At 39.5% G+C, this 26470-nt stretch overlaps 1 long non-coding RNA gene across 4 annotated transcripts in view; it reads left to right on the plus strand.

Annotated features, from left to right (window-relative positions):
- The window catches only part of LOC109194852 (uncharacterized), an 83316-nt gene that overhangs the window by 23079 nt on the left and 33767 nt on the right, over window positions 1–26470 (plus strand). For 2 of the 4 annotated variants that reach the window (XR_003214092.1, XR_002056599.2), the window contains exon 1: window positions 11726–11892. This is a non-coding gene — a long non-coding RNA (uncharacterized LOC109194852). Of the gene's footprint in view, window positions 1–8640; window positions 8737–11725; window positions 11893–26470 lie in introns of those variants that run through there. The other 2 variants (XR_003214091.1, XR_003214090.1) reach the window with 2 other exon arrangements.

Here is a 26470-nt window from a genome sequence, read left to right on the forward strand (position 1 = left end):
TCAAAGCACAGGGAAAAAAAGGGAGTTGCATAAAGAGATGTCAGATCTAAAGAAGGCCAAGAAGATATGCAATGTCACCGCCAGACTATCAGAAACTTTTTCTTTTAATCAGAGACCCATATCATAATATCCACACGTGTCTGCGTGTTCATTGGCAGTGGTCTGAACAGCACCTCTGACATACTGAACGCTCTCGCTCTTTCCTTGCTATAGGTCTCTGCTGATGATGTTGATTGACCCAATTAGACAAGTCCACCGGGTGATGCTTGCTGCTTATTAGTCTTTCTCATTCATTGGATGTAGTATGTGAAAGAGGTGTAGAGCAACCTGGATAAAGGCTGACACAGGCCTGTTTTCAAGGGCAAATCAAACCACATGATTGCACCAGCTGTGTTTAGTGTCCATCAATACAAAAAACAAGTGTTTAGTAGGTCACTGGTTTGGAGAAACCTCAATAAGTGCAGTAGGACTTTTGCATATATACGTGTGTGTGTGTGTGTGTGTTTGTGTGTGTGTGTGTTCTCCCCTGTGTCCTTCACATGCGGAGCATTTGTGACATTATTTCAAGACATAATGAAGCAATATTTTATGAGATGAGCTGTAGAGAGGTGGGATGTTAAAGAAGTGAGCAGCAGAGCATTGTGCTACAGATGCAGGTGAACTCCCTTGTGTGACGGATGGAGGGGAAAAGGTAATTTGTGAAGAGACCTACCTGCCAAGATGATGAAGAGTTCTCCTTTGTTGATTTTCCCAAAAGTGTCTCCCAGTCAGGAGTCATAAGAGAGCAGAGCTTACAGTGACACCTTGACTGGCATTTAGGGAGGGCTAGTCCTTTCTTGAAGCCTTGTGTGTGCATTTAAAATAAAGAATATCATTATGTTTTGATAGAAATTCTCTGTCACTTGCAGAGGTAATTCTTCTTCTCAGCGTGACATTGTTGCCTTTGGGCTTACTGTATGACAGTATTTGTAAATAGATTAAACTTTCCTTAAGGATTGCAGTAGGCATTCAGTAACGCAGACAACAGTTCCCTAATTTGGTGTAGAGAATACAAGGTGTTCGTGCAGCTTGTTGTTTAAACCATGTAGAGTGATTAATGTCTGGAACTTTAACCCAGAGGTTTCAAATATTCTAATGATCATTATATAAACAGTCATTATCATAAAATCTGTAGACTAAAGCTGTGTTGAAGAAAGTTACAAGCATCAGTTCTCATCTCACTGTCCAAAGATGCTTTCTGAGATATGTGCACAGAGCAAGAGAAATAATTTCAGCATGCGTTTTAAAATTCTCTTTTGACCGCTCAACTTTTTCATTTCATTTTCTGAAATAATATTTTCTCTGGTTGCATCACGACATGACTCACAGACAGCTTGAGGCTTTGTCTAAAGTCCAAATGTATTTTGGCCACTGCATTTTTGTTTTACTGCAATGAGTAAGGTGTTTACTGAGCTGATGCATGGTTGCATTTTTACGTGTTCAGCAAGGAAGAAAAGTGGAAAGAGGAATAGGCTTTTTTTTTCAGAAATATGCGTGTGGTATCAAAGAATCTGCAGAAGTTACGCCGCTCTGCTATGCATGTTATGTAGGTACTTTAAAGCATCTCCGTGCAATGTGATAATCTTTTCTATTCATTCTGTCCTCGTGTTTCTGAAGAAAGAGGACGCAGGTTTGATGTGAAAATTACACTTTTCTAGTTACTGGGAATGCAGTGAATTTGATGTGAACTATTTATTTAGGTCACTGCAATCTGCTATTCTTCAACTGTTTTCAAAATCCTTCCTCGCATATTTATTAAAGCATGAAGTATTCAAAGCTGAGCTGTTTGCTGTTTGATTTTCAGTTAAATTATGCTTACACTTGATGAGGTGACTTGGAACAGAAATGCCATAATTTCAGCTGCGGTGGTGTCACACTTGGTGATAGGTACTTGTACAGAAGTTCTTGAATACTGCTCAGACGCCTAGTCGCAGACAGGTGTTGTTTTAACAAACAGCATGCACCTAAGCACACCCCTTAAGTGAGATGCAGTCAGGAGCACATCAGGATCCCCATCTGTCATAAAGAGATGGAGGCTGGCCCAGAGGAACTCACACAAGTAGACTCAGTAAAATCAATAATAGGGCTGCATATGTAATGCGCTGTCAGACTCCATGATGGTGCAACATTCTCATTTGTTCCTAATCAAATTTAATTAGAAGTTGTAAAGGCTTTATGACACACATCCTTTGAGCAAAGTGTTCAGAGCTGCAGTAAAGTTAGAACTGCCTTTACCGATCTCAAACAAAATACTTTACAGCTATGCTGCATGTTTTTTATTACAATTATATCTTTTTGGAAGAGGTGGTGAAGGTTCATTCACTGTGTTCAGTGAAGCAGACAACTCAAAGCTGCCATCTGATCTGTACAGCAGCGACTGTGCATTTCTGTACTTTCCATAATTGCAGACCTGACAATGATTTTAAAAAATCTTTTTGGAATAATGGAAATTTTCTCTGCTACAGCATGAAGACAAGTATGCTTAGTAAGAGATATTAATGACTTGTGAATTAAACTATTGTCCTGTGTACTCGATTGGCACAGTCACCTACAATATATATATATCATATGTTTGGTTGGCTGTGTCTCAGGAGGTAGCACAGGTCATCTACTAATTGAAAGGTTGGTGGTTCAATCCCCAGCTGCTCTGGTATACATGCCAAAGTATCCTTAGGCAAGATACTGAACCCAGGGTTGCTGGCAGTGTGTTAGCCCGAGTGTGGATGTTAGGTAGAAAGCACTTAGACACATAAAAAAGTGTGTATTTGAATGTATGAATGGCTGAATGAGGCATGTTGTATAAAGCATCTTGAGTGCTCAAGTGGAGCAGAAAAATGCTATATAAGAACCATTTATGTTATTGTATATATGAGGAGCCTATCTGTGTAGATAGGAAGTATATTTCTGACTACGTCAGACTGTCTGAGCTCCTTTTTCCTTAATGGTAATGTTTATTGACATTAACATTTGGTACATTTATTTATTTAACCAGTGCTGTAACATTAGAAGCCAAGAACACCTTAAACAGTCAAGCATTTAAATATTAGAAGGATTCAAATATTTTTCCAGCAACATGGCGGCCTCAGACGTGCTGTTCTGTTCGCCACACACGTGATTGTGCAGCTCTTTGTATGAAATCACATTGTTTGTACTGCAACTGTACAGATGTGTAACCTTTTAGGCTGAAACCATGAAAAAGATTTATTCATTTATGTCACATTGTTGAGGCAACATTTCGATTATGTGGCCTGTTTCAGGTTTATTTGTAGTTTTTTGCAAAATATAAAAACAAACAAACAAAAAGTAAATGAAAAAAACAGAAAAAACCCAAATTTGTTTTATTTGTTACCCCCGATGCTGTCTGTCACAGGAGTGACACCCTCTCACAGTTGTCACAAGTGCTCTGTCTCGTGTCTCCCCTCGGACTGCATTAGTGTCAGCATGTACTCTGCTCCACTCATTGTGTGTAATCATTTCTTTGTCTCTGGCGCCCTGACACACACCTCACTGCATGCAACTTCCGCAGTCCCACCGGGTCCCCACCACCAAATCTCTTCCCGTCCCCTGCGCCACTGAACTGCACTCGCCTCACACCTAAAGGGATTGCTGTCACAGTGAAAAGGCCAGGCTTTCTATGCCTGACAACTTGCATATTTGTACACCGTGATGCAAATGTTTCCCCACTGATATTGTTTTGTCACTTAATGGTGACCCCCACTAGTGCGCCATTAAGAACTAGGCATTCCACCGTCGTGCAGAACCAAGGCATTTCTGCAAACTCGTCCCTATAGGACATTTTCAATACTTGTCCTTCTAGTTATCTGTGTGCTATTGTATGCTGCACAAACCCATTTTCTGCTTTATTCGTCCCCTGCTGAAAGATTTTGCTGGGAACCCATGGGGGGTGACAAGAGCCCTTCAACTCTTTCTCACTGAAAAACTTTCTGCTATTGTCTGCGGTCTTATTTCTGTGTTAAGATGACACCTGGGAATAATCCCGAGGGGGTCGACATAAATGGAATTCAAATTAACTGGATTAAATGCTATAATCATAACAGGCATAATAACTATTACAACTTTGGATATGTTTTGATTAGGTCTCTCATTTCATATTTTCTTGGTTTTTATGCTCACATCTGAATAAGTGAGCATTTTTTGTGGAATAAAACATTAAATGGAAACACCACAAATGGTGCAGCACACACATTAAATGAGAGTGGGACCACTCGCGTATAAGCCCAATTTTTATGAATTTTAGAAACCTAATGAAATAGATAAGATCCAAAACAAAAACAGCAGACTCTGGTATGGCATTTGAAATAATTTGCATTGAATATAAACTGTAACGGATCTACTTTCCAGTGCCGCGTGCAACATATGGAACCATATGGTGCTATATTCTTTTGCTGCCACTTAAGGAGTCGGCCTGTCTGCGTGCACATAGTTTACCTTGTTACCTGTCACCACCTCTGCTTTGAGAAAGTTTGTGTCAGCAATCATTGCCATTAGTCACATGGTTAGGTATAAACAGCAGCCTTTCACTTCTGTTAGCGGAGCTGTCACAGAATCACTGGCCAACATCATTAAAGCTTTTCTGGTGATATGTTTTAAATATCATTTTCGTGTAGCTGGCTGACTGTTGACATCAGCAGCAAAGACACTGTATTTCAAACTATTATCTATGAAAATGCAAGTCTGAGAAGGCTGACTCATCCTTGAACGTTAATAACTGTTATTACAGTGTCTAAAGCGGTGTGTTTTTACATAATGTAGCGATCGGAAAAAAAATTTTACAACTTTTTTTTTTGTAAACCGATTTCAAGTTGCGATCAAGAGCGGACGACTGGAAAGCAAGGATTTCTTGTCATCTTCTGAAACATTTACCAGAGGTCAGAGGGATTAATTGAATATATTCCACTTTTTTCCATACGAGTGCTCTACAACTGTAAGAGGCCTTGTCTCAATTTTATGCAAAATTTGAGGATGTGTCGAGGGGGTAAAAAAAAGAACACTGTCTGTTGAAACTTTGCTGCTTTCAAGGACGTGGCATGCATAAAGCTTAAATACCTGGGGGGATACGTTTTCTTTTTTTTCCCCCGCCTTAATTGTACATCTTTTACAGTATATAGAATGAAGTGCATCCTCTTTCCTCCCTTTTTTAATTAATTGTGAAGACAATGATACTTGCATACTTATGCGGACGCAGTTTCTAAATAGGTACAGGGGAGCAGAGGAGCCATATGGTGTTGTTTGACATGAAGAAATTAGGCCACCAATGCTGTCTGTTCATTGTCACCAACTTGGCCACCTGCTTTGCTTCTGCAGTGGGTGAACTAGCGTGGACTCCCTCCCGCTGCCTCCCCAGTCTCACTTGTTATATCTGTATGAAACAAGCCTCAACAGAAAACCAAACTATGTAGGGGCAAGTCGAATTTAGATACAAATTAGCTAGAAAGGCCAGTGGAGGTTGTCTGGCTTTACTCTAGAGAGTTCGGTGTTTTGTCTAATATGAAAAGTAAACAGGTTTGTTTGTGGCTTAATGTGACGATACAGATGGTTAGACTGGCCCCTGCCATATCCTGTTCGTTTGTGTCCTTGACGTTGAGATTCTGGATGCTAGTGCCAAAGCCCACTCACTGCGTGGCCTTACTTTTCAAATGGTGTCCAACCAATATTTTTGTGTGTACTGAAAGCAGGACGTTTTTCTTTGAGCCTTCCTCTTAAACAGACATGCACGCGATAATTTCAGCAGACCTTTGAGGCCACCTTGATGCGCTGCGTTTGCATTGTATTCACTTGCTTGGATATACTGAGTTGTAAAATGCTGGTGGGAAAACATATGGTGGGACTAAAGCTCAGACTTTCAGTCAGCAGACACTTACTTAGGTCGCATTACAAGCTGCCCCGTACCACTCGGAATAGGGAAGAGAACAACCTCTGGGGACAGACTACACACTCTTCCTGAGGCACTTAATTTTTTTCGGTGTCTGAATTAATTTTTCATCGTTGTGCTCTAGACTCAGCAAGGCTCCTTGGTTTCACTGATCTACAGTGGAGCGAACTGTCATATCCTTTTGGCAACAACTCACAGGCTACACGCAGCTGCTATGTTTGTGGCTTTGGTACGATGACACAGATAGTTGTTTAGATTGTCCTCTCTCGTATCAGCTCAGAATGTGTCCTTGACTTTTGGATGCTGGGATGTAGTGCCAAAGCCCACACAACACCAGGCTACTTTACTTTAATGCTCCTTCCAACTAATGATTAACTATTTGCTGTCAGTACTCGGGTCCATTTCGTTTTAGTGCACTGCAAAGTGAATGTATTTACTCATTTCAATACTGCCTGTGGTTGTATTTTTGGATTTTCACGTGAAAAGCCTTGAATGCCTGAATATACGTAATCTTCTTTGTATCAGAGAAGATAACCAAGGTTAAATACATCCTCTAAAAATCCCGTAACATATCTTTTTTCCATGACCTACCACAAAGCTCCGATGACCCTTCCCTTAAAACCTTTGCTGTAGACAAGTGATGAGTATTGGCACATGTCTCAGCCTTTGGATATGAAGCATTAAAAGGTCTCCTCAGTTGATTTGGCCCCATGAACAAGTCTTCCAGGCCTTTGCTTGAACCTTGAATGTGCCAGATTCCGGCCTCGTTCTGGTTTTGCAGGGAGGTTTTTACTCACTGCGGCCCCACGGAGCCTGAGGAAGGATTAAAGATTGATGAGAGCTCTCAGAATCAGTTTATTGCTCCAGAGATCCTCGCTTGTGTTATGAGTGGGTAGATTGTGTTGCTGTTTTGCCTCATAGAAGTTCATGAGGCTGGCACAGCAAAGGAGTGTTTGACAATCAAGGTTAGATTGTTTTTCCCCCCCTCTCTCTTTCTTTTTTTGGCACAGTCGATTGCTAGCCTTTGGATTGCTGGAGCACTGAAAGTAGCCAACAGTACAGTATATTCTGGTGTAAAATGTGATGAAATACTTGTGCTATCAGGAAGAGAAGCTTTCACATTCCCACCGACTCATGCATTTTCCCTGACTTCAAAGTTGATAAGGGTTACACTCGCTCACTATTGCAGATAATACCTGGGCCATCCTGAATAAATTCTCACTTTGGCCTTTCTTTGCTGCACTACATCTGTCTGAAAAGAACATGAACCGAATCCGCTCAGCTTTAGTGAAAGGATATAATACTTTTCAATACGGCTGAATTTGTAGGTGCTTACTGTAAGTTTAGACCCTGTGCTGTTTGCGATCCCTCATAGAAACATGCAATGCATCCAGAAGTTAGTGAGCCCATAATAAAGGGGAAAAAGTCGCTTAATATTTCCTCTCACCTCTGTGAAGAAATTGAAGCGGAGCAGAAAAACAAGCAAAAGAAAAAGAAAAATCTGTATGTTAATAATTAAGCAGATACAGAGATCTCCGTTGACACTGCATGATTACTGTAAGTGAGAAACTCTAAATCTAAAAAGTGGAAATAAAAACTTTAAATTAGAACATGAGGGCTTCACCCAGGACTTTGGTGGCCGATGTCTAATTACTTTTTCATGTGCCTCTCTGTCCTGATACATTTTGAATATTAACGCAAAATCTCATCTGTCTGTAATTTCAAAATTAAATATGTCTGCAAAATGTTATATCTGTCAAGCCCTATTGGACACGTTTGAGGCGGACCTGAAGCAGTGATAGAAATCTCTGTGGGGGGAAATAACACACTGTATTACAACGCGTTAATTTTTTGGTGTTGAGTTTAATTTTTCATCCATGTGCTATAGACTCAGCATGGCTCCATGGTTTCACTGATGAACAATGGAGCAAACTGTCATCTCCATTTGGCAACTACTCACAAGCTACACCCGGCTGCATCCCGCGGCACAGGCTGTAGGGGGGAAGGGGACCTGCTAACAACACAGGGGTTTATTACCTGGGAAATTAATGGTCTGAGAGACTAAGATGTAATGGCTGAACCATCTGCAAGAAATCATCCCAGAAAGGACCTATCCCCTTTACTATCTGTATCTGTCTGTTCAGCCATAATGCTCCAGCAGCATAAATCAATGAGCTAATTCATACTGTTAAGGTGAAGACACCACAGTTAGCACACACAACCTATTGATTGATTACCTGCAATTAGAGTTAAAGACCACTGATATTTTTTTCTGTGTTATTTATAAATAACTTACACAACATTTATATATTTATGTTCTAAAAACATGCAAATGTTTGCTGATTTTGCGAGGTTGCATTCCTCACATTTTTGTCATTTTACTTTTTGACCTTTTGCAGACACACTGAGCACTATAGTGTGAGTTACTGGGTGAAGACTGGAGCTCAATGGAGTAGTTGATGTCATTACTGGTGCAGGCCTGGTTTCTATGGAATGGTTGAGCTGGGCCATACATGATTGGCTCACAGGGTGTTGAAGAGAGCCAATAGAATTGCTTGGTTTCTGGTGTGGAGCGCACACTCACCAATAGTGAGTGAAGAGGCACCCCCTGTTGCATGGTTGTAGAATTTGCTCTCCTGGCTCCATCCTCCACCCTGCTGGGGCTCACTAGTCCATAGTTTTTAGAGATTATAACCTACAGTAACGGACCAAGAGGCCTCAACAGTATTCTACTTTGACAGCAGATTTACTCCATAAACCCCAAGGATGCTGTAGCTGGATTTTGCGGCACTGCTATATTCATGGTCTGTTCGGTGAGCTAAGCATTGTGAATTTAGAGTGGAGAGAAGGGACTCGATGAAAATCAGGCATTTTACCATGACTGGGGAAAAAAAACACGTGCCTTTCTTGGTGAAATTCGTTCGGATTATGCAGACGATCACACTATGGGGAGCCTGGCACTAAACTTTCACCGACTCAATTAATTGCCACAAGTGTCCACACTGTATTTGCAGTATTTGAAAGCTAATAATTCAGTCTTTAGAAGGTCATTTTGCAGAAAATTAAATAATATGTTATTAATTAAATGTGAAGTCCATTATTGCCTATTAACAATTCAAACGGTAATGGATCATTTGCTAACTTGCAAAGAAGGAAAATGAAATGATTTTTTTTTTTCAAATTTATACAAAAACTGATTTCAGTGGTCATAACTTTTTAATCATTCTCACCAGCAGCATTCTTTTTTCCCTAAAAAAATAGGCGTATTTCTTTCTCTCTAGCTTCAGCTCCTGTAGAGTTGGCAAAATCACCCATTTCTCTTCTGCTGCTAATCATATCCTCCATCCCATCCACATTTTTTTTTTTTAGTGAAACTGCATTGTACCTGTTGTTTGCCACATATCTGGTGAACACACTCACCTAGAAATTCGTGTCCCTTTAATTGAGCCGTTAGCCAAGCTGCCATTCAGCCCTATATCCTACACACGTCTCCTCAGCTGACAGGATGCACAACCAGGAGGTTCCTCATATGAAAAGCTCTGACCTTTCTTTTGTGGTGCAATCAAATGGGGCTGCCTTGGTCCTTGGCTCTGAATAATTAATTCCTCCCCTCAGTAGGAGTGTTTGCTAAACAGTGGGGTCCTCGGCAGTTCACTTTTTCTGCACCGCTGCCACTGCACCCTAGGGGAGAGACGAGTGTATGCTTTAGTCAGACTTAAGATGTGCCTTTCAGAGAAAAGAGAGACAGTCAGGAGATATTGGAAAGCCTCTCTTTTCTTTTTTTCTTCGCAGAGGAAAAAAAATCAAACAAACAACTTGACGCAAGAAAAAAAATAGTGAGCAAACTTTGCATAATTTGTTGCCACCAGTTGTTATCAAAACTGGCTCAAAATAGGAATCATTACACTTCCTGTTCTTTTTCTAAAATGAAGGTCCTTGTTGTAGCAGCGCACGCAGCAGCAAATTTACACTTGCAGTAAATCTCTCTGAGACGTATTTGCCAGTAACACGTTCAGGACAAGAGGTTAATTTAACTTTAGAGCCCTAATGTAACGGTCAGCCCAGGAGTGGATCGGTTTGCCTAATATCATGCCCCCTGCTGCATTTGCCTCGTAACAGCGTCATCTCCACCCCAGTACACACTCTTTCATCATCCACAGAGGAATAATATATTGTAGGGTGATGCTCCTGAACCATCCTCCACTGGCAGTGTGTGACAGGCACTTTGATCTCACTGTGAGAGGCTGAAGCTCCAGGAGAAATTATCAATGAGATGGGGAATGAGAGAGACAGGAAAGGAGAGGCAGCAGGAGTGGTCTGTGGTGTGCTGAGCTATGTGTGCGTCTTGGGCATGTGTGTTAAAAATAGCCAATCCAATTAGAATGTGAAATTCATAATTTAGAGCCCACAGCTTACAAATCTGGAAAATGGAAAAAAAAAGAAAAAGAAAAAATCACAACATTAATGAAAAACTGATTTTCTCTTAAACTAGAAACATACAATAGAAGTTGCCTTTTGCGACATGTTAATTTCACAATGTCACGCTGCTGGCACCCTGCAATCGCATAGTTTAGCATACTGCAAGAGAGCAGCACAGGACTTTATTACAGGAGACAAAAAAAAACTTCAATCGAAGTGTTATTTAAGCCTAACCCTGTGATGGAGCATTAGCAGTGATCCACACTGGGTCTGCATTAAAGCCAGCGCATCTGTGATAGTAAATAATAACCTAACCTACTTTTCGCTAGCAAATACCAGATGATCAAACACATTTACTGAGCAACAGTGTATTTGTCACCATAGAGTGGTGAAATGATGATGCAAATCTTGTTTATTTATTCATAAAAATAGAGCATTTGTTGTCTTTGAGAAGCTCATTTTTACAAATAAAAGTACATCTTTGACAGCGTATTTCAAGAAGTCTTGACACCGTGCTTTTTTTTTCAGGAAAGACAAATACTTGCAGTACAAATCATTACTGAACTGTGTTTTAAAGATGGGATTTCACATTTAATATAACATTTAGAAAATATGCAACAGTTTATTCTGGACCTTGTAAAAAAGGAAAGCCTGGAAAATATTTTTTTGCACTTGTCAAACCACATTCATACCTACCACTGCAAAGCAGATACAGTTACATAGATATGCGGAGCTAAATAAAGCAGATCCTCCTGTAAATGTTAAACGACAACAAACAGATTTTACTGACCTCTTTGTATTCTTGAAAAAAAAAAACCAAATCAACTTGAACTATAAATACAAAGCATGCCTAAAGACAGACAAAGCAATAAAAACATAATTTTATAAGCAACCTCTAAGAAGTGTAGAGAGGAAAATAAGCAGAACCAAAGCAAAACTGTGACGTGTAAAACTAGGGGAAAACACTAGTTGGCACATCTGCATATGAAAAATTGCAGTGTAATGAAGACATATTGGCCCGTAGAAATGTTATTACGGGTGGAAGGAGGGGGATTGTTTTTTCACTGGGAGATCAGAGATGGTGCTGTCCTCAGAGTTGCTTTCAGTCCTGATCTCATCTGTTTGGCATGAAGGGGGAGCTGTGGCTCCTCCTGTCTGACCAAGGTTAAAGCTCCGGGCTTCACTGTGTGCCTAGCACATTTTCTCACACTATTCTGGCTGCGCTGTGCCACATTGATTTAAATGTATCTGTTGAGGGGAAAATAATCAATGCAAATTCCCTGGCAGTGCAGCCAACAAATAAGACATGTCTGATTCATCAAGCGGACATTGCTATAAAGACCACTCTTTCTCTTTTGTCCCACTTCTCCCTCTTTCATTCTCTCCATTCCTCTCGCTCTCTCTCGTCTCTCTCACCTCTGGGCCACTCCACCCTTTTTTTACTCACTTCACCTTTCTCTGTCTATAAACTCCTAGGCCGAATTAGTGGAAGGAGCTTTATGTTCATACATGTGGAATTTCATCATAGCAATTCAATAAAGGTAGGTGCAAATAATTACATTTAAAGTAACAGTTATGAATATTACTTTGATAAAAAAAAAAAAAAAATCTGTGCAAACATTTGGTCATCTGTGGAAATGTTTTAAAAATTCACTTATTATTTATGTACTTGTATAAAACAGTGATGTGTGAGATTTGTGTGTATTTGCACAGTTATTTATTTGCATACACACATGTGGGTAATTTTGTGCTTTATCTGAAAAGATTTATTTAAAAAATGCGCCTAGTTCTAAACGTTTCACAATCAAAGTAAGTCAAGATGTTTAGGAGGAAGAAAGTCTCACCTGACACCCAACCTTAACATTTTGTTTTGCTCCTGCTCCAACTTGGTCAAACAGTCTGGCTTATAACAAGGGCAGAGTGTACTCTGTTTATGTAAATTCACTACATGTGTGAGAGAAATAAAGGCAGGGGCTATTTGGAAATTCCTGTGTGATGAAAGGGAAAGAATATCCCCCAAAAAATGATTAATGTGGTGTTCAGGTACACAGAAGATTGAGTGATCCTGTCATCGTGCCATATGGTACCAATTTATTCCAGCAAGCATAAGGCAAACGCAGTGGAGGAGCTCTCACGACTGTGCTCCCAACACTTCTCAAAAAGGGGGGAAAAAATAATACTCTCTCACACACACACACATATATATATCTATATCTACAGATATATATACAATTAATATATATATATAGATATATATATATATCTATATATATATAATTACTATTTTCTGTGCATAAAATGCACTGTAGAAATTTAAAAAAAAAACCTTGTCTCGTTTCTTCTTCTTCCTCCTCATCAAAGTTTTGCATCATGTGAAAGTTGCCTGTATTTTGACAGGAAAAAAAAAGTCTGTCTATTTTCAAACTGAGTCCAGTAATTCCTTAAATCTAGTCTGTTATAGTGAAACCTTATTTTTGGCTTTTGGAGAGAACCTCCAGGTTTATTTGGGTTTAAGGTCACTTTAAAAATATATATACAGGTAGAGACGGAAATTTAGTTTGGATCTGACAAGCTTGTCAAATCAGGATGAGGGCTATAATTTGACACGGTTTGTTCATCCTCCTGCACTTGAATTGAATCCTTTCCCAGAAATAGATATTCTGAAGTGCAGAAGACTGTGTGTACCTCATTGACCGAATCATTAAAACATTTTAAATACGGTAATTTTATTTTAGCAATATAAATATCAAAAGAACATTAACCTTGGTGCCAAAGCAGTTTTTTTTTCAAATGATTAAAATACACAACTTGCAACTCTGTGTCTTTATTTTTTGTATACAGCAGTAAATACGATGCTAATTTTAATCGAATCGTTTTCTAAAATCGACTATCCCGTGAAACGTAACAATCACAGCGAGTCCTCTTTTACCAGGCAGCCTACAAAGTGCTTGACATTTTGTGACGTTGCTAAGATGCACGGAGTGCAGCATCTTCACATCACGTGACCTCAGTATCGCCTTCTAATGCTGCTCAAACATGACTTTTAACTCTCTAATCTTCTATCTCGAGTCATAAGCGGAAATGAGAGTTTTTTGAAAATGCAGATGGCCATTGGCACGGGGGAACAGGTTAGGGAGCTGGACTCCTACCACTTTTCTTTTTCACTACCTTGTTATTTGTCGCCTCACCCCTGCAGGGCATGCTGACAGGAACTGATAAACCTTTTTATGGGCTGAACTGAATTGGCTCCTATTATCCAAGGTGTGGAGCTGCTCAATGGTGGAAATAAAAGACTTTATCCACTGCCCATCTGCCCACCAGTCACTCTCTGCCCAGTTTTCAGGATTCCATGAAGCTGTGTCCAATTTGTACTTGTAATAGTTGTATACAGCTAGGTCGGGGAAAAACAACGCTAGTGTCTTGTGAGAGAAATATGGGGTTTTTTGCCAAATGCCTCATTTGAATACTGGCCTAATAGCTGCAGCTTTTGCCATGAAAAACAAATTGTGCACGTAAAAATGTTTTAAAATATGGGTGTAAGTGCAGTTTTATTATATAGGTGTATATTTGGACATGGCTCCTCACAATCAACAGAGAAAAAGCGATTGCTTTTAAAGGTGCACAGCCAAATCTTTTATGTCGGACATCTTTTTGGTACCTGTTGTAATACTGTAACGCTGTTTTTTCCTGAAGTTGGTTGTGGTTGTGAACGTTTTTGAGGTGCAAATTTTTCACTGTCTTTGTGAGAATTTGATAGTGTACCAACAGAGTCACGTGAAAGAGAAAGTACACACTCATTCATTTCGATCGTTTTAACATATCAGGATATAATAAGATATAACCTGGTCTTAAAATGAGGTATTGAGATTTTACACCATGACATCATTTATTCAACAAAAACTAAGCCAAAATGTACAAAGCATTACACCCGTAAGGAATTCAGAGGATAAACAGGCCACCAGGTGCTGCTACGTTTTAAATGCACTTGATGAACTGATCGTCAGCAAGTGTGAGCGCCTCTGTAAGAGGAGAAGTTTTGGGTTTTCGGGTCCAGAGCATTCAGCTGTGTGTTAATGTAATGCCAAGGAGGAAAGACGTCAGCATTGATCTTAGAGGAGCAATTGTTGCTGCCCATCAACCCATGAAGGGTTATGAGGCCATTTTTAAACAAACTGAAGTCCCCTTTTCTACAGTCCCACTGCTACCTTTGGCTGCTCCCTCATTCACAACGGGTCGTCACAGTGGGTTGCTATGCATGTTTGGTTTGGCAGTTTTTTTTATTCTGCATACCCTTCCTGACGCAACCACAAAGGGATTTGCATCTCCTCCTGGGATCGAACTTGGGATTTTTTGTTTGTTAGTAAAATGTGGAATCCACTACACTGTTCTGAAAGTGAAAAAAGGTTATTTACAAGTGAGAAATGTTAAAGACAGTTGCCAATCTTCCCAGGAGTAGGCATTACAGCAAATTCATCCCAAGGTCAGATCATGCAATACTCAGAGAAATTGCAAAAAAACCCAAGAGCTACAACTGTGGCTCTGCAGGCCTCAGTTAGCATGCTAAATGTTTAAGTTCATGACAGTACAGATAAAAAAGACTGAAAAAGTATGGCTTGTTTGGAAGAGGTGCCAGGAGAAAGCCTCTTCTCTCCAAAAAGAACCTGGCAGCATAGCTAAGGTTTGCAAAGTTGCATCTGAACAAACCACAAGACCTCTGGAACAATGTCCTTTGGACATAACAGACCAATGTGGAGACCATATAATGCACAGCTCTGTATTAGGCAAAAACCAAACCCAGCATATCAGTGCAAACACTTCAAACCAACTGTCAGTCGTGGTGGAGGGATGATGATTCAGGCTTGTTTTGCAGCCACAAAACGTGGGCCCCTTTCAGTCAGAGTCGACCATGAACTCCTCTGTATAACAAAGTGTTCCAGAGTGAAATGTGTCCGACAGCTAAAGCTTGGCCCAAATTGGGTCATGCAACGGGACAATAAATCCCATGCACAGCAGCAAATCTACAACAGAATGGCTGAAAAAGAAAAGAATCAAGGTGTTCCAATGGCTCAAAGTGCAGAGCTCAACCCGATTGAAATGCTGCAGCAGTACTTTCTGAGAGCTCGAGCAAGGCTGTAAAGAAGAGCGGGCCAAAATTCCTCCACAATGATGTGAGAGACTGATAAAGTAATACAGCAAATTTATTGGCGTTACTGGTGCTAAAGGTGCCCGTGAAGCATGGGGTATGCTTAGTTTTTCACACACTGCTTCTTCAGTTTGGTTTGGCTTTTGTTAAAGGAATAATGACACAGTGTAATATGTTATATGTTGTTCTACTCAGGTTGTTTGAAGATTTGACACATATAAAACCCTGAAACTGAAAAAGGTGCATTTTCCTTTTCACAAGACTGTATGCCAGTCTGACCAAACAAAGATGGTGCATAAAGACTGTGTTGTGTAAGCTGCTTTTTACCAAAAAGTAAGAAAAGCAGACAGACTGATGAAGTCAAATGAGGACTTGGGGGTGGCTGGATGCTTTCATCTCATCTTCTCTTGTTATGCTCACTCTCAACTATATTTCTTTATACTTAATATTACATGGCATCATTTGTCATGAACAAACACAGTCAACACTCACAAAATACAGTACTTTGCAAAATATTGGCAACATAACCTCAGAAACAAGTAAAATCACTAATTATATTTTACTCTCCTGTGTTTTAGACAATTTGCTGTAATGTAACAGGACACGTAAGTGTCTGGTGTGCACATGTTTAACACGCTGTGACAGTTAGGGTCTGTTGAAGACCCTGGTGCTCAGTGGTGGCAGCGTTACACTGATTTTACATTTTGATTGTGATTTTTGTTTGTTTCACATTCAGATTCTTCAAAGAGGAATGAGTAACGATGAAACGTGTTCTTTGTACCGTACACTGTAAATCTGTGTTTCGAGAAGGTCGACTCAAGTTCATCCAGAATTATTTATAAAGGGTGTTTTACAGGAAACAGAGGAAACAATGCAAGCTTTAAAAAAAGAGTTATTAAAAATGAGATAAATAAATGAATCACAGACTTTTTTTGAGCGAAGAATGTTACACAGGATAGCACTTGAATGACAATGAATCAGTGTGATAAACAACTGCAGTTTATTAAGCAAAGAAAATGAATGTTAGCCAAGAGAAGGCAATGACACATAAAGAGTTTAGGCAGATGTTCCAGTGAATCTTAAACCTACAGATGGAAACATTCAAGTGTGTACGTACGACGAAGTAATCTAAACTTAATCAGCACTGACTGTAGCTGGGCTCCAGGCTGCTGAGTCATTACCCACATTCTCAAAATACACAAAAATAACAATAAACATGCTACAAAACACTGAGCAGAACCACTCGCTTCTAAATGCCAAAATAATTTTATCCTTGAATACAGGGCTAGCTAAATTTAAGACATACTTCACGGTGACTAAGGATTGCCGGCTGTTTTAAGCCACTGCATAAATTTTAGCAATTTGGAAGTGTCATTTGTGAAGCTACATTAAATACTGTATTACTTCTCAAATACTTGAGTCACCTTGAAATGAGATGGCTATCTATCAAAAGTGCTATAGATGTGTAATTGTTCTTATGAAATGGATGAGCAAAGCATTAAATTAAACTGACTGTACTTTAAAGTCATCAGTGGAAACCCAACGAACGAGGAGTACACAGCCAAAAAGCCCCTAAATTAATTAGGAGCTCACTTTGTGTATCTATTTTTACACTAATTCTTCAAGATAAAACAGGCTGTGACTAAAGGAAAAGAAGAAAAAAGTTTGTGCCATGCAGTGATTGTATTTCCTCTTACCTTGAGCAAACGTGTCTAAAATAAATGTAGGCTGACAGAGGTGTAAAAAAGCACTGCATCATTATTCAAGTCCGGTAGACGACGCTTTAAAGGAAATAAACAATTTAAAATATAAATGAATAAATGAAACAGATTTTGAAAGTTTGCTTTAATGTCACTTTGAACAGATGACAAAAAAGTCGGGTTAAATGTCTGTATATTCAAGGTGGCTGGAGCCAGTAACGCTCACTTAACATTAGTGCCACTCGACTAGTTTAAGAAATACAGCTGACAAGGATCCAAATCCTTGAGAGAAGAGGGTTAGGCTGTGTGACAGGGAATCTTTCCCCCAAGCCGTGAGTATAATGACTCTGTTTGCATGGGGAATGGAACGCGTAGAGCCAAAGATGGATGTTTAGTTTACTGTAGCGCTATCTGCAGAGTTTTGGACCGCTTTAAGCGAGTTATCAAAGCCATCTGTTTGGGCCTACGGGCTGAGGCTGATTAATATAGCCACTGAATGAGAATGTCACAAAGAAACTAAAGTCACAGGGGCCGACAACAATGTTTTTTAAACTAGCTGAAGGATTTAAGGCCTCCGACTAAGCATTATGATTTTGATCCTTCACCTGGGTAGAGTCAAGAACGCGCAAGAACAGCGTGACCTGAGGTCATAATGACATGTGTCACTACAGTGCCAACAAAAATGTGTTAAAAATATTCTTTGGGTGCTTTCAGGGTCATATTTGTTGAGCATCTTGTCGCCTCCGTGGGATGGTATCTGTGCAATGTGGTGAGAAAGAAGTGTGGAGAAGCTTCAAAAGAGATGAATGACAAAGTTTTGGTCTGAGCTTGTTGGGGCGATATATGCCTCAAAACACACTGATAATAGTTGCTGCAAAACTATCTTCATAAAAACAAAACGTTACAGGTGTCATGTTAAGTTTAAATTGCCACAAAGTTACAGTTAGTTAGCAATCAGTGAATTAGCACATCAGTTATACTGAGCAATTCCAAAACAGCCTTTTTCTTATTAGCATTTAGATGGGCATGCTAAATGGGATATTGCAAAGGACATAGTATAAAAGCAACACCCAATTCATTGACTCCGTGCTAACCACTCACAAATACATCAATAAACACAATCACAAGTAGTCCTACACTGCCCATCCTTGCCATTTGAATTATTTCAATTCAATTTAACTGCAGTGTCCCACCCTCTCAAGCACCACAACAACATTCGAAGTGCTCACTGAATTTCTATTTTGGACTAATAATCCAGAAAACAGATTTCCCTTTCAGACCAGTAAGCTAAGCGTCATTGATAGTTAAACGAAGACATTAGCATGAGTCGGTGGTTAATGACATTGTTTAATGGTGTGTTCACTTTGTTAATATGGCTGACAACACAGACACATTATGCTCGCAACTTTGAGTTGTTGTGAGTTCAATATAAAGAGTCACTTTGAAGGATAAGTTCACAGATTTTTAAATCACATTTCAAATGACTTCTTGCCTGCAGGCTAGTCTACGGGCCAGGTGAATAGGGAGTGACGATTGGGTTACAAGCGCTAAAAATACAGGGCGAATTGTGCGAGAGCAATTAGATAGATTTTTTTAAAAACAGAGTCTCCACCAAGTGACACAACTCTTTAAACTGTGCAAGCAGAAACTGATGTTTTCCTCTTGTAATTGAAGTTGTGGAGGCAATAAATTACTTCAACTTCAGGTGCTCTGCATTTAAATAAAACAGCTGTTGTGTTTTAGTGTCTCCAAGGGACCCATATGAAACAAATACACTGAGAAGAGCTCTGATGCTATAGTGAACTTCCAGAATATCTCAAGTAATTAGGATAATCGCCGTGTGATGCATTTATCCCTCATAGTTAATTATAACACTTCTCCCGTGCATGAGTCGCAGCGTTCATGAATCAAATGCTACAACTGCAAGGGGAAGATAGAAGGATCCGTCAGAAGTCCCTTTCTTTGCTCTCTGTGGTCATCAAAAGCTACATCTCTTAGCCTTGCTGTGCTCAGATGGGGGTAATCATTATATAGCTCTAGTGTACTAATATCTCTCTAATTGTGTGATATTAGACTTTGAAGTATTCCTTTTCTTAAAAAAAACGCTTTCCTTGTATTCGCAGTCCCTTAAAAAGCATGATGCACTCAACCTTGACAATGCATCAATAATTCAAACACATCATCCTCTCATGATGTAGCTGTCTGAAATTGCGGAGATTGTGTCTGAGGGATAATATTGCACTCTGTCACATCCGACTAGCTGTCACCTGCTAGAGCACGAATAAACCCAGCTAATAAATGCAAAGTCAAGGCAAACACATTTCCATGATTTGCAGTACAGTAACTGCTGCCCTTAGCAGGAAATGGGACTTTAAGATTCTACAACATTCAGATATTAAATAATTGGATGCTGCATACATTTTTGGATTGCCCTTGAGTATAAAATTGATTTTAGGGATTTCCCAGCCCAACTTTTGCCCCCAATCCTGATCACAGTCCATTAGCACTCTACCAAAGTATCTACCACAACCAAGGCTGACCCAATACTTTAAAATCCCCCCTTCCCCCCCCCCTACACACAGCACCGAGCTCTTAGCATAAAGTAGACCAACATTAAAATAAGTAGAGCAATTTAAATATATTTGGCACATATCAGAGCGACTCAGTTGTCACAGGACTTTTTGATTTTGCAGTTTTCTGATTTTATCAGTTGAGCGAAACATCAGTTTGTTGTTCAATCAGCACTGATATTCAAATGTAAAAAAAATAGAGCACAATTTTTTTTTAAACTCAACGCGACTCTGCTCACAAGGTTTGCTAAAGCGTGCTGTCATATCATTAACCGAAACTGCCGGCTGCTGTTTATTTGTTTTGAATGCTCAGCAGTTCTTAGCAGTGTGGCTCCAGCATTTAGGGATGCACAACAGTGGGTTGGTGCACATGGCAAACAAAGTAGCCTATCATAAACTGATTGGAAGTGTGCTGATATCATGCACCAGAAAAAGTATGTGAATCGATCTGATCTCAATCCCGTAGCCCGGCTTGAGATAACCGGCTCTTTTCATCCCACTGAAGAAATAAAAAGTGTTTCTTGCACAGTGGCATTAAACTTCTTGAGTCTCGCCACCATCTTTGCAGTCAGAGGCTTAGATTGTATTATCAAACCACCGTGGCTAAATCTCCTTCCTTTTAGGAAGCTGTGTTGAGGTTTGTCTGTTTTTCATCAAATGTCTTTAAACCTTTTCTATTAAAGCAAAACCTTCAGTAACTTAAGTGAAGCGCTCGTTTGAGATTTTAAATTTTAAACTGGGCGTGATGCGAGATTTTGCCACCTTTCTGTGTCTGTTGAAAGGCTATCAGTGGATCTCATTAAACTGTATAAACTATATTAAATGATTCACCACTTGAACGGCGGGGTCTGAAAATCTATTATCTGTTGTCATTTCCACTGATGAGATAGTAATGGATTTGACTAGACTCTTCAAATTTGATTCATTCATCATTACGGTTGAAAATTAATACAAATTTTTGCGATCAATTTGGCTGCCTCCCAGTAACTTCTGGTACAAGATAACCAAACATGCAAAATTAGTAGATATGTAAAATCATTACCCACTGTTAATCATTACGGAGGTTTGTCTCGTTCATTGTCGTTCCAGTATCAGCACACTTGTGAGACAAGAATATTTCACTGATGTAATGTAATCAGAGATGTCTATCTCAGAGAAGTTTTGGCTCAATTAGTCCTCCTGAACACTCAAGGCTGAGTGCCGTGCTAATTTTGTCCTCTACTCAGCACCTGCAGTGCAGTCAATACAGTCTGACAAACTTCATGAAAGAAAATATTTAAGAAGCATATCTAGGCGAAGGTTATTAACGAGAGATACAGATCCTAAGAAACAGGTATTGTCTGAACTGAATTTAGTCAAATTCATAAAAGAAAAAACCCTCCAATGTCCACAGGATGATAAACACATTAAGGAGATTGCATCTAACATAAACAATCAGTGTGGTCTGATTTAAAGCACACAGCAATCCTCATCTTTGTCTATTTGATAATCTTGTTTAGTCTCCGCAGCGCAAACAATCCTGAAAATGAACAGTCACGAAGCGATAATGCCGTTTAGTTTCATTGGAAACGTGCTCTGCCTCCCTTGGGCTGGAAGATATTTGGATGGTCGAGTGAAAAATTGCTCCGAATTCTGACCAATGAATCGTTTTACACATGCTTTAATGCATTTCATAAATAATCTGCCTGAGAAGGTAATTAGTGCAGGTGTTTACACATATTTCTGCCATCAGGGTGCACAGTAGGATCACAGTTGGCTGAGTGAGTTTTTGGTTATTAAATTAGGCCCAAGGTAACAGGAAGAAGGATGAGCTACAGTTGGGCAGGTATGAGCAACAACATGTTTCCCTATTCATCATCCAACCAAAAAAAAAAAAAAAAATACACATTCAGGAAATTATGCAGGTTCAAGTCATCTCCCATTTGAGGAACGGACTCAGTGTTTGCATAATCAGGCCTGTATGCAGAAAGATTTTTCATGTTCAAGAGTGGAGAGAGGTCAGTAGCAGAGAGACATCTCCCTGGGGGGCTTTCCAAAGATGAAAGAAGGGTCGGACCTAAAAATGGAAAGAAATTAAACTGCTTAACTTCACAGGGCCAAATAGAAAAGCAAATTAATGTCATCACTGTCTTGGAAATAATGCAATAAACAATACAGCAGAGAAAGCCTAAGAAAAAAGACAACTTGAGGATATTACACGCTGCTACTACAAGACTCGCTCCAATAGAAGCGGTGGTGGCTTTTGTTTTGGGGAAATACTCCATTCAGCACCGCAGAAATCCGTCTGTCACCTCCCTTAGAGTCACAGTGACCTGCTGTCTGCCAGATCCATACGTCCCACTGCAGTTGCTGTTAAAACATCTTTGCTTCTTAGTGCTGCAAAAACTACACAGGTGATGACAGGCCGTTCCCTGAGGTGATGCTGATTGTTCCACTGACCTCACCCGGACATAGAGCAGCAGTCACACTATTGGTTTTTACAGCCAACTTACAGCAAACAGATGCCACTTTTGACAATGAATGCTTACATTCTTCTAAAATCAGTTTGTTTAGACTAAAACCAGAAATGTATGTCTGTTTTCTTTGGAACACAAGACGTACGGATGTGAGGGGAAAATGCGATGCCATAACCAGGCTCATGTGTCAGCTTATGAAATGTTGTAAAGAAACAAAAAACAAAAACTAGTTGACAGCTGATTTTTTTAACTAAAGATGCTGTCCAGTAGACGACATATAATCTGTAAAATTAGTTTTTTTTATTTTGTGTTTTATTTTTTTTGAAAAATAAAAGATATCTAAAAACTACCTAAAAATGCATTCGTGTGCAGTGCCCAACTGGAAATGCTGATTAGTACAGTGGCAGCTGACCAACTGATTTTACTAAGACAAAACTATAATATTCTAGAAATATGAAGAAGTTAAACACAGAGCAAAGGCTGAAAGCTAAATTGCTGCTGAAGCCAAAGGAGCGATGTGAGTTTGTGGAAAAAGGAAAAGTAATAAAAGTACTGCATGTGTGTACAATTTAAGTTTTTTGGTCAATGAGACTGGAAAAGACCTAGTACATTAATAAAGTGTTAACGTTTTAAAACCAGAATAGTATTACAGGTTTATCATTAAGACACTGAAGAATACGATGGATTATAACTTTTATTCCACTAAATTCATGTTTAGATGTGGGTAGGAGAGCCTATTGATATTACGTCCTGATGGTGGCCTGTTTTTACACTCACATATTAATGGTTATAGAACATTAAACATGTTGTCAGCCAAGGACAAAAAGGATTTTTAAAAAATCAATGAATGTTATCAGGGAAAGATAAAGAATTTAAACACTATTTAAAATCTTCACCTATCTGCAGCCCAAGAGATGTTCCAGGATTGGTGAAGCTATTTTCCAAAGAATTGATGAATCATACCTGTTTCAAATCAGCCGATCACCATTCACTATTAACCTGTGCCGCAGCAGGATAGGATGTTAACCCTAACGTTACCTCACTAAGCCTAAACCCCGCTTCATAGTACAGCTCTCTGTGTTACAGAGTTTTTTTGTGTAGTTTAATTTTGCTTTTTTGCCTAATCATTGTAATGTTTTGGGAATCAGTAACTGTTGATGGCCAGGCTACGACTGTGTATGTAACCCCGCCTCGGGGTAGTTTGTGAAATAGTCTCAACCTTTAATCTATTGATTTGTGTTGCTGGACATGAATTTCCCAACAGAATTTCATGTCCCTGAACACAACTTTCCATCAGCCTGCTTTAATATGTATTGACAAGAGAGCGAGGAAAAAGTTTTTTGAGGTTGGAGCGATGGCGGAGGAGCAAGTCATCAGACCCAAGCCCTATTCATACACATCATACATTTTACACTATTTCTATGATCTTGCTTGGCTTGGTTTCGCCATCAACAGCTGCTTGGTTTAGTTTAGAAAAAATATGGTTTGGAAAAAATTACAGAGTTTGCCAGTCTGTTACAAATGTTGCTTTTCTGGTTGCTATGGTGACACCTACCTGCTTTCGCTTCAAAAGTACATGCTTTGGACTCAAAAATATTTCCTAAATGTGGGATTTTGTGTCCAAAGCTTGAACGAAAACATTCCTTTTTTTGTGATTATATCACAAACTATCAGAATTTTCACAATAATTGTCTGTAGTTCCCATCTTCTTTTTTTTTTTAAACTGAAAGCAGAGTCTGTTCTTACAGCCTTTCAGCAACTTTCTCACCATGTGGGAAAAAATAAATAAATAAATAAAAACAGATCCCCTTGCACTGTTTAATGCAGAGGTGATTTTGGTCTCGATGCTCACTTATTGGATGGCAAGAGCTGGCCTACAGCAAATAGTCCCTGGTTGACTCATAGCCCAACTGTGTTGACAATGAATGTTCTCTGTTTAGGAGTTGCTTGGGAGTTATAGTTTTGTTTCCTGTTGCGAAGATTCAGGTAAGGGGGTACTGCAAATTGCCCAGAATTGTGTCTCTATTAGTCCCTTGGTGTACTGGCAGCCCATCTAGTATGCTGTGAAGGGGAGAAAGGCTGAAATCTCTCGATTATTCCTGAATTGGAAAATGCTGAAAAACAGGATGGCCTTTAGTCTGAGGATGGTAATGTTAATCAGCAGGAAAGAGGTTCACAAGTTGAACACACTGGTGTAGCAGCTGGTGCTAATGGACTAAAAAGGTGGGTCTAATTAAAAATAATGAAATGTGTGGGTTGTTGTAGCAGTGGTCTATTACCTACTGAAATTATCAATCTTTGCTGTAACATTATGGATAACATTATTTCAAATCAATTGCAGTGACACGGTGATAATTTGGAGTTTTGGCAGGAAGAAGTGATCTCATTAGCACCTGGGAGTTCATATCGTGAAGGTGGCTTCCTTAGTGTTAATATTAAGACATATCTGTCTGTGTCACACACATGAGAGCCTGTCTGTGTGCTGTTGTACAGAAACGTACTTTAGGTTGTCAGGTGGCTGAAACGGACTTTTCAAAAGTGAGGCAACACTGGAAGAAACATTTTTTCACACTTGCTGGCACATCTTTAAATTTGATTCAATGATTCAAATACCTGCAAAAGTCAGTGTCAGACAAAATGTGACACAAAGATTTAATACAACTTTTTTATGATAAGTACAATAAATGACAACGCATGGACAGGTGTGATGATAGTGAAGGATTTATCTTGTGAAAAAATCACAATTGTTCAATTCTGTTCACGTCGTGGTTTTGAAAGATCACTGGATGGTTAGTTGGGGGTCCAAAATTGCTTGGCTTAAAGTGTAACTAGGTACGTTGGTGATCATGCAGTTAATATAACAACATCCTGTCCAATTTAAAGTTTGACTTTGGGCCATTACAACTGCTTGATTTCTTTATTTTCAGGCATTCTGTTGCAGATTTGCTGCTGTGCTTGGGGTCACTGTCCAGCTGCATGACCCGAATCGGGCCAAGCTTTAGCTGCCGGACAGATGGCCTCGCAGTGACTCTAGAATACTTTGGTATAGAGGAGTTCATGGTTGACTGTTAAATCAATGACTGCAAAGTGCGCAGCTCCTGTGGGTGCAAAACAAGACCAAATCATGGGCCCTCCACTATGAGATGTGCTGATATGCTGCATTTGGTTTTCTCCGAACGTGGCGTCTCCACTTTAGTCTCATTTGGCCAAAGATAACCTTGGCTAAATATCGAAAGATCAAAACTAGCTCAGAGCAGTTTTCCATAATGTGATGGGTATGATTTGCGTCCTTAACCTGGTGCTGGAGGTGAACACAAACATGAAGGCCCACCATGCATTCTGTCCACGTGCAAGAAACACAACAACGAGAAAACACCAACTTATGATTAAACAGGAATGGTTTAATTATAACAAAATGGGAAATATATGGTTTGGAAAACTAAAATGTTCCAGTAAAGATAAATGAACATGAAAATGTAGCTGATTTATAATAGATGTCATAAATGTGTGGGAACTATGTGCTTTGGTCAGTTTCCTTTTTTTTAATCTACCCAAGTAAAATTGATGTGTTAGGTTATAAACTTTGATGTATTGGCTAATCACAGAACAGTGAAGTATTGCCCACCTCGTAACAGTTTCTGGCATCTGGGTGAGTTGGGCACAGAGGCACAGCTGGTTGATTCATTGAAAATCAACAAAACACATTTAAGCAGTTATGTTCATTTTTTATGCTTTAGGGATTCAAACCTCCCAAAAGAAAATAGTAGCACCTCTTAGACTCTTAACAGTCATTAGAATTTCAGAAGCATTCATCTTTATATATTCCATTAATTTATGGAATATATAGATTTTAGTGTGCTGAGCGGCAAACTGGTGTTTGCATAGGAGCACGTATGTGTGTGCAGAAAACAGGATGACTAAACTTGTGGCGTTTCATGCACTGGTCAAAGCAATTCTGGCATCACTTTTGGCTGATAATGGTTCACAGTCGGTTGTTTTTCTTCTGGAGGGATTTCGTATCATTTCTTTCAACGGAATGACAAACCCTCTGAGGAATGGAGGGGACAGGCGATAAAAATTATAATTTTGCTGTGTACTATTTTCAAATCACCGCAGTATGTAATTATGTGGCAAACATCTTAACGTGTGCTGTAAAGCTGTTAAGAACCTTAACTGCTCATTTATGAAGCTGTTTTCATAGCCTTGCCTTGAAGTGAAAGACGACGGGCTCGAGTATGCAAAAGCCTTTA

This window comes from Oreochromis niloticus, linkage group LG15, assembly GCF_001858045.2.
Source record: "Oreochromis niloticus isolate F11D_XX linkage group LG15, O_niloticus_UMD_NMBU, whole genome shotgun sequence".
NCBI lineage: Eukaryota > Metazoa > Chordata > Actinopteri > Cichliformes > Cichlidae > Oreochromis > Oreochromis niloticus.